Below are 14292 nucleotides of genomic sequence, written 5' to 3'. Positions count from 1 at the left end.
TGCAATCACACCCCTACCATGCAGCTATCATTGCTGAAAAGTTAAAACCATTCGGAATTTAAAACACTAGATCTATCCACCAAACGGCAAACAGAAGAGGACTAACATAATTTAGAATTGCAAGGCCTTACAGGTGGGAAGCAAAGTGCAGAGTCTGTCAAACTTGTACATCAAGATGAAACCAGAACCATTCTTGAGAAAATAAAGTTGCATTATCACTTAAATGTGTTGATGAAACAATTCTCAAACGAGGCAACAATGAGTCTGACACACTTCTCACAAGAGAAAACGATTCTGACACGCACAAAAAAAATACACACTGCCACAAGGTTCAGGTCCTTGTTCATACGGCCAATATGATTTTATTTTTGCCAACCAATAATATACCAAGCACATCTACATATTCCGGAAATCGAATGAACCAAAACTTTGGCTTCTGCAGCTATAAGCCTACATCTCTGCTATTTTATTTTTTACTTTTCCTTTCGAGGACAACTCAGTAGTGTTCTGACCTGTTATTTCCGGTGCTGGGAATTAGTTAAAAGTATAACCTGACTTTTCTCTATCGATCCTGCTGCATGCTCCCTATCCGATTCCTGCTTCTGCTCTACTGACTGACTAGTCTAACTGCTCAGCAAGACCTGATTCGATAACAGTAGTATTTGTTAATGCTAAGTGTGACCCTCCACCCTCGGTATATGCACCTGCATATACGTATTAATCCTTAACCACAGGTTTTAATAGTACGAGATGCCTGCTTGCTCATGCTTTTCACCATAGCTGTCATGTCCATACGCTGAACCCATTTGCAGAACTACTGATATGTAGCATCTATGCTGAAAACTGCTACGGTCGACATTAGTTAAAGGAATGAGTTCAGCGGAGAAGTGTACCATCTATCATGAAAAATGATGAAAATTACACTCTGTTTTGAAGCCTGACAAATTTACTGTCTGGGGATTACTTAAAAGTGTAGCTTGACTTTGAAACTGGTTCACCAATCACCATGTTGTTTGAACTAGAAATCAAATCAAGTTTTGGTAAGTGTAGAAGAAGGACACCTAACCAACCTCCAACCATTACCTTCCAATGAAGCCCTTTCGATCCTGCCATACAGAAAGCCATAATAGTGGAAAAATGAACTCGATTGTGTGCTAGCGTTGATTATTCCCTATATTCTGTGCACCCATTTCGAACTTCTCAACTCTGCCAGTAACGGGAGGGCAGAATAACATATCAAGATCTCTGGAGAAGTTTTCTCCTTTTTTGAGCGAGAGTTATAGATTACAAGAATTCACCCGGTGATAGAACAAACACACACATATCTCCATTCCAAACCAGCGCACAAACGAAGACTACTCACATAATTCGGTACATCCCTTCCCTCCCGCCATCGCCCGAAATTTCAGACCAGAGAGAATGAGCGAACAAAGAGCTTCTGGCTTAACTTGTAGCTGAAGGTTGTTAAACACCTGATCCCTGGAGGATTTAACGGGGCACAGAACACTATAAACATATCAAGTGGCACGGAATGTGGTCATGACTAATGAAGAAAGTGGACCTGGACTAGAACCGAACATCCCTCTACAAATTAAGACTTGACTGAATTTGGTGGACTCCAATGTCTCAAAATAAGCAACATAAGTCATAAAGTTGTTTCCTAACCGGCATAGATTCATTTCAGTGTGACGTCGAACATGCTTATGCAGCTCCATCTTCGCCATGCATCCACAGTATATATATATAGATAGTTGCCATTTTCTTTGGGCATACTATTTCCATTTAGAGTATATTGAGTGTGAGTTGACCATTGAATTAGAATGGGTTGTTGCCTGCTAATACAAATTTAATACTCGTGGTTCCGTTGGTTCAGTAATTAGGCATGTTTCTTATTGGCATAGGTTGTTCCACTGGCAATGGCCCTTTCTCCAATAGGCGTGTCACAGAGAAGCCCCGGCTGGCGTGCACCAAGGATTGATGAGCCTCCCTCTGACTGAATGTCTAGAAGGTGGATGCCAAAGGTTGCTCTCAGTCTTGCACATCTCTGAACCCAGCCAATTTTTTGGGGAAATGCCCAAAGAATGTGAAGGACAAGAAGGTTGTTCCGCTGTTCTTTAATGTTCAGAGTCAAGTAGTATGTCATATGGTTTTCCTGATGTTTGGTTCATACAAGTTGCTAAATTGAGTATGTTTCGAAAGGCCAAAGATCGGTGTTTCTTCATGTGGTTGTACAGGTACTTGGACATGGTCAAGGAAATTTGGATGATAAATGTGCTCATCATCAGCAATGCAGCTGCTCGTAGAATGTCGTGGGAAATGCAGCGATGTATTGATGCTTTGAGGGCTGAAATTATTGCTACGACGGATCAAATTGATGCTATTAGGGTTTGAGAATGCAACACTTGATCGGCATATCTAGAAGTTGGCCGTCCAAAATGTGAAGCTTCAGTTTCTATTGTGCCTTCTTTTTGACATTCTTCTTCCTGTTACTACTGAAACTAGTGAAGTAGAATCTCTGTCTAAGAATCGATGGTCACCTTCCTGTCCTGCCCCTTCTCTGCTCGCTGCTGCCGAACTGGATGAACATGTCAGGCTGGTTGGTTAGTTCTGATGGGAAAGATCTCCCTTTTGGTCGCATTATTTGCCTCAGGATTTTGAAACGATTCAAGTAGTTAAAACAGCAAATGACCAAAAAAGCAAAAAAACAAGGGCATATGATCTATGCCGAACTAAATCAGGGCACATGATTTATGGATGAACTGATATGCGCATATGATCAAGTCTCCTGGATGTCTTTCTCCCAGATGGCTTTGGGAAAAGATAAACGCACTGCCAAAATAAACAACAAACTGACTACATACACTCAACAACAAAAAGCAGGTATTTACCCTCTAAAAAACCAGTTAATCACAGAACTACCATCCAAACACTCCCACCAAATGTCAGTCAAACAAACTAGAGTGAATCGGTGCTTGGGCAAATATCAACAAGCTAATTGCAAAAATCAAAATGTCGGTTAGTTTATCAACAATCTAATTGTTACAGGGCACTTCAAACTTCAAACATGATGCGATAGATACGTTATTTCAAACACATACATGCCAAATATATAATTGCTAACACAGTAGCCTATCTGTATCGATTCATATACTCTTTATGGTACCACAAAAATCATGCAAATCTTGTAGCCTAATTTCATGAAGGGGCCTGGGCATGAACGCTCGGCGGTTTATATTTGTCAGTGCTTGATATACCTGCTGCATCGTTGGCCGGGCTTTGGGATTGACTTGCAGGCAAGCAAAGGCCACCAAGGCAACCAAAATAATATCCTTCTCCTCGTCAATGTTTGACGGTGCTGTGATGCGTCGATCCAGGATATCATTGAACTTCCCCGGCTGCTGCATTAGGCAAAAGAACGGAAGGAGCAGATCACCTGGGTGCTTTCCCATCAGAACTTCCAGCACAACCACGCCGAAGCTGTACACATCGCACTTCTCAGTCAACACCATGGTAGATGACAGCTCTGTAATAAGAAACAAAATCAGCTCTATATCAGATCATAAACTTTATTTCTTCTCTCTTTCTGAAACACATTTCATAAAAAATAGTGCCTGTAAGTACCAGGGGCTATGTAGCCACATGTGCCTGCAAAAATAGTGCTCCAGCTTGAGTAACCAGCTTTTAGCTTTCTTGCCATACCAAAGTCTGAGACGTAAGCTTTAAAATTGAGGTCTAGAAGAATATTGCTGCTTTTTATGTCCCGGTGTACAATAGGATCATCGCAATCATGGTGCAAATAGGAGAGAGCTTGAGCTACGTCTGTGATGACAGCAACTCTCTTGGGCCAATCCAGGTCCTTTGAAAGTTCTTTCTCATGCAAAATGGAAGATAAACTCCCCCTCTCGATAAGATCGTACACGAGGAATTTGCACTGGGAATGGGAACAAAAGCCAAAAAGCTTGACGATGCATCGGTGCCTGATTTTCGTCAGTACTTCAATCTCAGCGTGAAATGTTGCCTCGTCGTTGTACTCTTCCATTGTGTGGAGGAGCTTGACAGCAAAGATAGTCCCCGCTTCAAGCTCAACTTTATAGACTGATCCATAGCCTCCAACGCCAATGCAATATTTCTCATCAAAATTTTCTGTTGCATTGAGTATGTCTTCAAATGCAATCTTCCCATCAAAATTCCATATAGACAGTATATCACCAGACTTGCTTTTTCTTGTGCTTTTTACATACTTTCTTCTCCGACAAACCACCGTGATGATTGCTTTTGAGAGGCAAGCGAAAGAAAATGGTGCGAGAAAAGCAAGAATTATCATACTTTGATGTTTTCTGCTTTGGTGTGTTTCACATGGAGGTAAGTCATTTGAATCACCGCATAAATCTATATTACGGTCAAGTGAGATCATGCCTGCAGCAAGATATGGAACTCTACCAGCCAAACTGTTATATGATAAATTAGCTTAAGCAAACGGTAGAGATCAGAAAAAGTCACTGGGATGGCACCACTAAAATTGTTTTTACTCAAATCAAGCTCATATAGTTCGGAAAGATACCCAAGTTCTTGTGGTATCCGTCCTGTCAACAAGTTGTCTGATACGAGTAACGACGATAAAGAGTGACATTGTCCTATCTCAGGTGGAATGCCTCCTACAAGTTGATTGGTACTTAGATCCAGATATGAGAGAAGAACAAGTAATCCTAACTCTGGTGGCAATATGCCAATCAGCTGATTGGATTTTATTGAAATTATGTTTACAGAGATCAATTTTGAGAAGGTCGAAGGGATAGGACCACTCATTTGATTGTTAGAAAGATTCAAGAATTTTAAACTTCTTAGATTTCCCATGCTGTTAGGAATAGAACCCATGATCTGGTTGCTAGATATATCCAACCATTCTAAACTTGTTAGATTTCCTATGCTTTTAGGAATAGAACCCATGATTTGGTTGCTAGATATATCCAACCATTCTAAACTTGTTAGATTTCCAATGCCTTTAGGAATAGAACCCATGATTTTATTGTTAGATATATCCAACAATTTTAAACTCGCCAGATTTAACAAACTAGGAGGTATTGGGCCAGTTAAGTTGTTGTGGCTTAACGTGAGCTCCTTTAAGTTGTTGAGTGTGCCTAGTGTACAAGTGATGGAACCTTTAGACAACAAATTGTAGGAGAGATCGAGGGAGATTAGTTTTGTAAGATTACAAATGGATGGTGGGATGTACCCGTGTAAGCTATTATTGGAAAGATTGATAAACAAGAGGTTAGCATGAGCACCAATATTTGAAGGGATTCGGCCTGAGAGATTGTTGTCACGGAGGTCAAGATAGTCAAGATGAGGCAAGCCTGCAAAACTGATCATATTTAAATCATGCAGCAAGACAATACCACTAAATATGCTGTTGAACTTAATGTCTACACAATTTAATATGGAATTGACTATTGAGTTTATTAAAGCTATTGCAACTCACGATGAGCATCTTTAAAGTCGTCTAGTAAGACAATTGTAGAAGGGATGTATCCTTACAGGTGTGAATTGTATGATAGATAGTGGAGGTTGGCATTGTGCAATTACCTATGAATGGTAGTATCGACCCGTTTAGGCCATTAAAGGATAGACCCAAGAACCTGAGCTCGGCAAGAGCACCAATGCGTAACGGGATTGGGCCTAAGAGTTTGTTCAAACTGAGGTCCAAATAGGCAAGATGAGGTGAGTCTGCAAAGTGGAGAGGCTCATTAAGTTCCCTGGTGTTCCTACTGTAAAGGCATGCATGGTGGGTAACAAACTGTAAGAGAGATTGGTGGAGGTTAGCTTAGTATAATTACCTATGGAGGGCGGGATAGATCCGTTCAGGCCATTGTTGGATAGATCCAAGTGAGTGAGCTCGGCAAGAGCACCAATGCTTGATGGGATAGATCCATTCAGACCATTGTTGGATAGATCCAAGTGGGTGAGCTTGGCAAGAGCACCGATGCTTGATGGGATTGAGCCCTCAAGATCATTGTAATTGAGGTCCAGATACACAAGATGAGGCAACTCTGCAAATGGAGAGGCTTATCAAATTCTCTAGTTTCCCTATTCCCTATTGTACTTGGAATGGTAGAAACAAATTGCGGTAAGAGAGATCGATTGAGGTTAGTTTAGTACAATTACCTAGGGATGTTGGGATGGATCCGTTCAACCCATTGCTGGATAGATCCAAGTGAGTTAGCTTGGCAAGAACACTGATGCTTGATGGGATTGTGCCCCAAAGATGGTTGCCGCTGAGGTTCAGATAGACAAGATGGGAGAAGTCTGCAAAGTGGAGACTGTCCAACCTGACATCAAGGTAATAGTACCCAAGCGAAATGTAGGACACAACTAGGATGGCATCACCTTGGTCATGGCCACGAGACACAGTGTTGCTGCAGGCAACGCCGTTCCAGTTAGAGGGGCTCGTTCCACTTCTCCATGAGCTCAGATCACAGCCCCAATAGCTTAGGCTAGATTTCCATTGGAGAAGTACCTTAGCCTGCCGATCCAGTGGTGCTTGTGTAGAATTTGAGGCGCAAGAAAGGCGTGGCAAGGCAAGCAAGAACAACAGAAGCTCCAAGGCTAGGAGAAATCTCATGTTGTGCAGGTCTAGTTCGTGAGTAAAGCTCCCAAAGCTCACACATTATATATACATGGATATGTAGTTCGCTGATGCTGTTGATTGTTCAAAAGAAAGTGATTGGGAGGCTTGCCGTGTAGGCCATGCTCGGCCAGATTCCCCGAAAGACCGCGTGCAAGACCTTTTAAGATTCTGCTCCACACATAGTAGGCTAGTTGATTTAGTAGATTTAGTAGACTAGTTGATTTAACATTTTGATTTAGTTGATTTAGTATGCTAGTGGATTTAGTAGGCTAGTTGATTTAGTTGATTTAGTATGCACCATTTTATTGTTATTTTTTTGTACATGGATAGATAGATGCTTTTTTTTGTAATAAGTTATTTTTGCAAAATGTAGGTGCCAATTTAGTTAAATTTGTAACTTGTTTTTTTAATCAATTATCTTAGGCAATAGGGGCCAAAATAGATGAAATGTCTTGGTAGGTGATACCCTTATTTGGTACCCTTATAATTGTCCATAAAATTGCTTCTCGCGGAAGAACCAAAAATATCACATGCTACTGTTTTTCTTTCCTATAAAGTGGATCGTTAATCCTTTGCTCATATCATCTAGGAAAATGGCGCCGCCACCACCACCACCACCAGTAAGTTGTGGTATCGAGCCTGATGAAGAAGGCTTAGCTGGATTACGCCTTACCGCAAGGGGCTCTGTCGCCACCTGTACTTACTGAAAGATTGTGGATGTCGCCTAGGGGGGGGGTGAATAGGCGCTTTAAAATAATTACAGTTTAGGCTTGAACAAATGCGGAATAAACCTAGCGGTTAATTTGACAAGCACAAAACCTACAACAACTAGGCTCACCTATGTGCACCAACAACTTATGCTAAGCAAGATAAACAACTAAGTGATAGCAAGATATATGACAAGAAACAATATGGCTATCACAAAGTAAAGTGCATAAGTAAAGGGTTCGGGTAAGAGATAACCGAGGCACGCGGAGACGACGATGTATCCCGAAGTTCACACCCTTGCGGATGCTAATCTCCGTTTGGAGCGGTGTGGAGGCACAATGCTCCCCAAGAAGCCACTAGGGCCACCGTAATCTCCTCACGCCCTCGCACAATGCAAGATGCCGTGATTCCACTAAGGGACCCTTGAGGGCGGTCACCGAACCCGTACAAATGGCAACCCTTGGGGGCGGTCACCGAACCCGTACACTTTGGCAACCCTTGGGGGCGGTCACCGGAACCCGTCAAATTGCTCGGGGCGATCTCCACAACCTAATTGGAGACCCCGACGCTTGCCCGGAGCTTTACACCACAATGATTGAGCTCCGAACACCACCAACCGTCTAGGGCGCCCAAGCACCCAAGAGGAACAAGCTCAAGGGTACCAAGCACCCAAGAGTAATAAGTTTCTCAACTTGTAACTTCCACGTATCACCGTGGAGAACTCAAACCGATGCACCAAATGCAATGGCAAGGGCACACGGAGTGCCCAAGTCCTTCTCTCTCAAATCCCACCGAAGCAACTAATGCTAGGGCGGAAAATGAGAGGAAGAACAAGAAGGAGAACACCAAGAACTCCAAGATCTAGATCCAAGGGGTTCCCCTCACATAGAGGAGAAAGTGATTGGTGGAAATGTGGATCTAGATCTCCTCTCTCTTTTCCCTCAAAAACTAGCAAGAATCCATGGAGGGATTGAGAGTTAGCAAGCTCGAAGAAGATCAACAATGGGGGAAGAACACGAGCTCAAAAGATAAGATAGAATGGGGAAGAAGACCCCCTTATATAGTGGGGGGAACAATCCAACCGTTACCCCCAAAACAGCCCCGCAGAGGGCGGTACTACCGCAGGAGGCAGCGGTACTACCGCTGATCACAGCGGTACTACCGCTCCCCCGGGCGGTACTACCGTGGAGTCTGGAGGGCAGGAGAGTGACAGACTCGAGCGGTACTGCCGCGGTGGTTAGGCGGTACTACCGCTCATGAGCGGTACTGCCGCCCTACTGCCGCTGCGAAGTATCGCACTATCCGACACGAAAAATGACCCCTCGAGTCGACGCGGTAGGGGCCTGGTACCGTAGCGGTACTACTGCTGAGGACCCACCAGCGGTACTACCGCTGCGGAGCAGTACTGCCGCTTGTGACCCCTAAGCGGTACTACCGCTGGATACCGCGGTACTACCGCTGGGACCATCCTAAAGCCACTTCCACGAAAACAAGAATACTCCACGGGAAACCAAAACTGCCATAACTTCTGCATATGAGCTCCGAATTGAGCAAACTCAAGCTTGTTGGATACAGGACGACGAGTAGCATCAACCGAGAAGAACCGGCATAACCTTCCAACATCAAAAACATCATAGAAGATGCGAGTGAACTCCGTTTTCGATGAACTCGAGCTTGTCATCAAGATGACCATAAGCTCCAAAACTCACAAAGAGAAGAACCAAACAAGAACCAATAAAGATGATGCAAGGATGCAATGGTTTGAGCTCTCTATGAACGATACGAGCAAGCTACTCATCGAGAGCCCTCCTTGATAGTACGGCAATCGATCCTATAACCCGGTCTCCCAACTACCATCATGAGACCGGTAAAATAGAAAACCTATCAAGAGCAAACCTTTGCCTTGCACATGGTCCACTTGAGCTAGATGATGACGATCTTGACTCCCTCAAGATGGACCACCTTTCTTGATTGCGTTGGCTCGATGAAGACTAGTTGATTGCTCCCCCATATTCCACTATGGGTGAGCCACCCTTCCGCACATCTTCACAAGTCCATTGTCACCACAATGGCTTCAAGCATTTGATCTTTTCGTGATGCTTTACTTGAACTTGCCCGCTTCACTTGAACTTGCACACCGCAACCTAACCCCACAAAGAACTCTCACGAAGACCATGGGTTAGTACACAAAGCGTAATTGACAATGCTTACCATACCATGGGATCGCTTGATCCCTCGGTACATCTTGTGCGCTTTGTGTGTTGATCAACTTGATTCACTCTTGACTTATTCTTGATCAACATTGACTCTTTCCAACTCTCTTCATTTGAATGATGTCTTGAAGGTAAACATGAATGATCACACAATCTTCTTCTTCAAGACATGCTTGCAACAAGCTCAACTCTCACATGACCAATCTTTGGATAAACTCCTTGAAACCAACACATGGACTTCAAGAAATGCCTATGGACAAATCCTTCAAATATAACTCAAGGAACCATTAGTCCATAGAGATTGTCATCAATTACCAAAACCAAACATGGGGGCACCGCATGTTCTTTCACTTACCGCATGGACACAGACGGTCGCACACACTTAAACTCGGTTGGGTGGAAGAGATTCCTCGTTGGCAAGAATCTTCGTGTTGGACAGGCAATCCTAATTACTATCAGGAACACCCACCGCCCAGGCTTGAGGATGATGATCGTCGTCGATATCATCTAGAACTACATATGTGTGTGTGGCTATATCATCTAGAACTACATATGATGATTGTCGTCGATATCATGTAGAACCACATATGATGATCGTCGTCGATATCATCTAGAACTACATATGATGATCGTCGTCGATATCACCTAGTACTGCTTGAGGATGCATGTTGAGTATATATACAATTGTTATCTAGTACTCCCTCCGTTCCAAATTACTCGTCGTGGTTTTAGTTCAAATTTGAACTAAAACCACGACGAGTAATTTGGAATCGAGGGAATACTACCTAGTACCTATAATGCTTTATGGCTTTATGAAATTGATATCTAGTAGTACCTAGTATCTCAAAATTGCAGTTTATTGAAGCTGAAACAGGGTGGAAATGATGAAAGATATAGCAGTAACGCGGGGCTAGGAAATCGCTACTGCTAACTAATAGTAGCGCGTTCCGGAAAAGCGCTGCTCATATAGTCAATAGTAGTAGCGCGGGTACAGACAGCGCCACTACTAAGAGTTAGCTGTAGCGCCTTATTGGTAGTGCAGCCGCCCCCGCTGCTGATAGCCTCAAAACCCGCGCTACTAATAGGGTTTTCCCTAGTAATGTAGTGAGGCTCATAAAATTCCCTAGTCTTGCTACTGTACCAGGCATGGTAGAAAAATAGTAGTAAAAGAGATCTATGGAAGTTAGTGTAGTACAATCACCTAGGGATGTTGGGATACATCCGTTCAGGTCATTGTCGGACAGATCCAAGTTTTCGAGCTTGGCAAGAGCACCAATGCTTGATGGGATTCCGCCTGAGAGGTGGTTGTTACCAAGGTTCAAATAGACAAGATGGGGCAAATCTGCAAAGTGGAGAGGCTGATCAAATTCCCTAGTTCTCCTATTTACTAGGCATGGTAGACACAAATAATAGTAAAAGTGCTTGATGGAGGTTAGTTTAGTACAATTACCTAGGGATGTTGGGATAGATCCGTTCAGTTCATTGCCAGACAGATCCAAGTTTTCGAGCTTGGCAAGAGCACCAATGCTTGATGGGATTCCGCCCGAGAGGCGATTGTTATCAAGGTTCAAATTGTTAAGATGGGGCAAATCTGCAAAGTGAAGAGGCTCATATAATTCCTTAGTTTTGCTACTGTACCAGGCATGGTAGGAAAAAATAGTAGTAAAAGAGATCTATGGAAGTTAGTGTAGTACAATCACCTAGGGATGTTGGGATACATCCGCTCAGGTCATTGCCGGACAGATCCAAGTTTTCGAGCTTGGTAAGAGCACCAATGCTTGATGGGATTCCGCCTGAGAGGTGGTTGTTAACAAGGTTCAAATAGACAAGATGGGGCAAATCTGCAAAGTGGAGAGACTCATCAAATTCCCAAGTCCTCCTACTTTACTAGGCATGGTAGAAGCAAGTTGTAGTAAAACAGATCGATGGAGGTTAGTTTAGTACAACTACCAAGGGATGTGGGGATAGATCCATTAAGAATATTGAAGGATAGATCCAAGTTTTCGAGCTTGGCAAGAGCACCAATGATTGTTGGGATTCCGCCCGAGAGGAGGTTGTTGTCAAGGTTCAAGTTGTTAAGATGGGGCAAATCTGCAAAGTGAAGAGGCTCATAAAATTCCCTAGTCTTGCTACTGTTCCAGGCATGGTAGAAAAAAATACTAGTAAAAGAGATCTGTGGAAGTTAGTGTAGTACAATCACCTAGGGATGTTGGGATACATCCGTTCAGGTCATTGCCAGACAGATCCAAGTTTTCGAGCTTGGCAAGAGCACCAATGCTTGATGGGATTCCGCCTGAGAGGTGGTTGTTACCAAGGTTCAAATAGACAAGATGGAGCAAATCTGCAAAGTGGAGAGGCTCATCAAATTCCCTAGTCTTCCTACCATACTAGGCATGGTAGACACAAATAATAGTAAAAATGCTTGATGGAGGTTAGCTTAGTACAATTACCAATTGATGTTGGGATAAATCCGTCCAGGTCATTGCCAGACAGATCCAAGTATACGAGCTTGGCAAGAACACCAATGCTTGACGGGATTGTGCCTGAGAGACTGTTTGTGATTGAGGTCTAGATGAACAAGATGAGGCAAGCCTGCAAAGTGGAGAGGCTCATCAAATTTCCTAGTCTTCCTACTGTACTAGGCATGGCATAAAAAATTGTAGTAAAAGAGATCGATGGAGGATAGTTTTGTACAGTTACCTACGGAATGTGGGATAGATCCATGAAGATGGTTGCCAGATAGATCCAGGTATTCGAGCTTCACAAGAATACTAATGCTTGATGGGATTGGGCCTAAGAAATTGTTGTAACAGAGGTCCAGAAATTGCTGCACCATTCCCTTACAAGGCGTGATTCCGCAAGCTGTGATTACCTGAATCGGATCATTAAGGGATTGCGACTTGACTGAATTTGAGTACGCCGCGTAATCGCCATGCTACCTGCTCGTGGTTACACTACTGCCGTTGATTATTCTAAAGAAAGTGATTGCTAGGCTTGCTGTGTAGCCCATGCTAAGACAGATTGTGGAGCGGGATAGCTGATCCCCTCAAGGAAGCACGAAGACCACACAATGCATCACTGACCTTTCTCAAAACTGAATGAATACCACCATTTCTGAGACCCGAGTAGAGCCTGGCTGTTAGGACCGGCATATTATAGGCTTAGCCTAGTTAGTTATGGCTCAGTCTATTTTATTGTTATCAGGGACTTAACCCAATTATCTTAGTAAGAGTATTATATAAACTCATGTAAGGATCCGTTTTGAAATTAAGCAACAAGCAATTATATTTGCTCGCCTTCCTTCACTAGTAGAAAAGAGGGCTTTTGTTCCGGTTGGTAAGGGCCTTTAGTCCCGGTTTTTGAACCGGGACTAAAGGGTCGTTACTAATGCCTCCCCTCTTTAGTCCCGGTTCTGGCCGTTCACATGGACGCAGCCTGGAGCTCCACCTTTAGTCCCGGTTGGTTACATTTTATGATATTTTTTTTTAAATTTCTTTTTGCGATTTTTTTTAAATTTTTGTTTTGATTTTCAAATTTTTGAATTATTTTAACCTCTAATCTCTAATCACCACCACTCATCACTGCTAAATTTATCCTCTAATCTCTAATCACCCCTCATCATTCCAAATCATCTAACTTCCCGGACGGTCACCCATCCTCTCACTACTCCAGCCTGAGCACGCTTAACTTCCGGGTTCTATTCTCTCTCGTTTCCAAGTCTGCACTTGTTGTTTTCCTGACAATAGTAAGATGTCAATTCTATTAACCCTCAAGAATTTAGCTTAGAGCATGAAGTGACACATTTCACTGTTTGAGTTTGAAACTATTGTTTTAAAAAACATAAATTATTTAGTAACACTAATATTTCTGGAATAATTAGTTTGACCATTGCTTGACCACACTTTGACCACAGTTTGACCAGATTTGACCAAAATTCAAAAAAACTGAAATAATTATTTAGTAACACTAATATTCTAGAATAATTAGTTTGACCATTGTTTGACCACAGTTTGACCATAATTTGAATTTTTTTGCCTCTCCAGATCTTAAAAGCCCCGTATCTTTTTTTCTGTTAGGTTTTTGAGGATTTTGAAAATGTTTAACGGAGTTCCCCCGGTTAAATAAAGTCGAAATTCATATTTGTTAATTTTCCCAACAACTAGACCACATATCACATGGGAAACTTATTTTATTTTATTTTTTTGACATTTCCATCATTTTCTTTTGTTTTTTCTAAAACTGAAAAGGCGGTGGGGGGAGGAGGGGTAGAGTTTGAAAATGGGACCTTTAGTCCCGGTTCGTGCCATGAACCGGTACTGATGCCTCAAAGCCCATTAGTACCGGTTGGTGGCACCAACCGGGACTAATGGGCATCGCACCCTTTAGTCCTGGTTCGTGGCACCAACCGGGACTAAAGCGCCCAGGTGAACCGGGACTAATGCCTTAGCCGCACGAACCGGGACGAATGCTCACATTAGTCCCGGTTCGTGACTGAACCCGGACTAATGTGAATACTGCCCTGTGACCAAAGCCCTGTTTTCTACTAGTGCTTAGGGAGCCGGGAGACCTAACCCTAGCCGCCTCCTTCCCCGCGTCATTTCCCTCTCAGCCGCCGACTCCTCGCGCACAACGGCGCCCAGCCGCCGGCGTTTGCGTGTTCGTCCACGACCAGCTCCCTCCTTCCCCTACAACCTCTGGCCTAGACCCGGTAGAACCCTAGTTTCTACCAGTTTGGTATCAGCTAGC

The 14292-nt window shown here is 43.2% G+C and overlaps 2 pseudogenes; both read right to left on the bottom strand.

Moving 5' to 3' along the window:
- Positions 1–2748: 2748 nt before the first annotated feature.
- LOC123157403 (probable leucine-rich repeat receptor-like protein kinase At1g35710) lies at positions 2749–6619 on the bottom strand (annotated as a pseudogene).
- Positions 6620–6785: 166 nt separating this feature from the next.
- LOC123157393 (receptor kinase-like protein Xa21) lies at positions 6786–12382 on the bottom strand (annotated as a pseudogene).
- Between the last annotated feature and the right edge of the window lie 1910 nt (positions 12383–14292).

Source organism: Triticum aestivum, chromosome 1D (genome assembly GCF_018294505.1).
Source record: "Triticum aestivum cultivar Chinese Spring chromosome 1D, IWGSC CS RefSeq v2.1, whole genome shotgun sequence".
Lineage (NCBI taxonomy): Eukaryota > Viridiplantae > Streptophyta > Magnoliopsida > Poales > Poaceae > Triticum > Triticum aestivum.
This window is presented reverse-complemented; position numbering and strand designations above follow the sequence as displayed.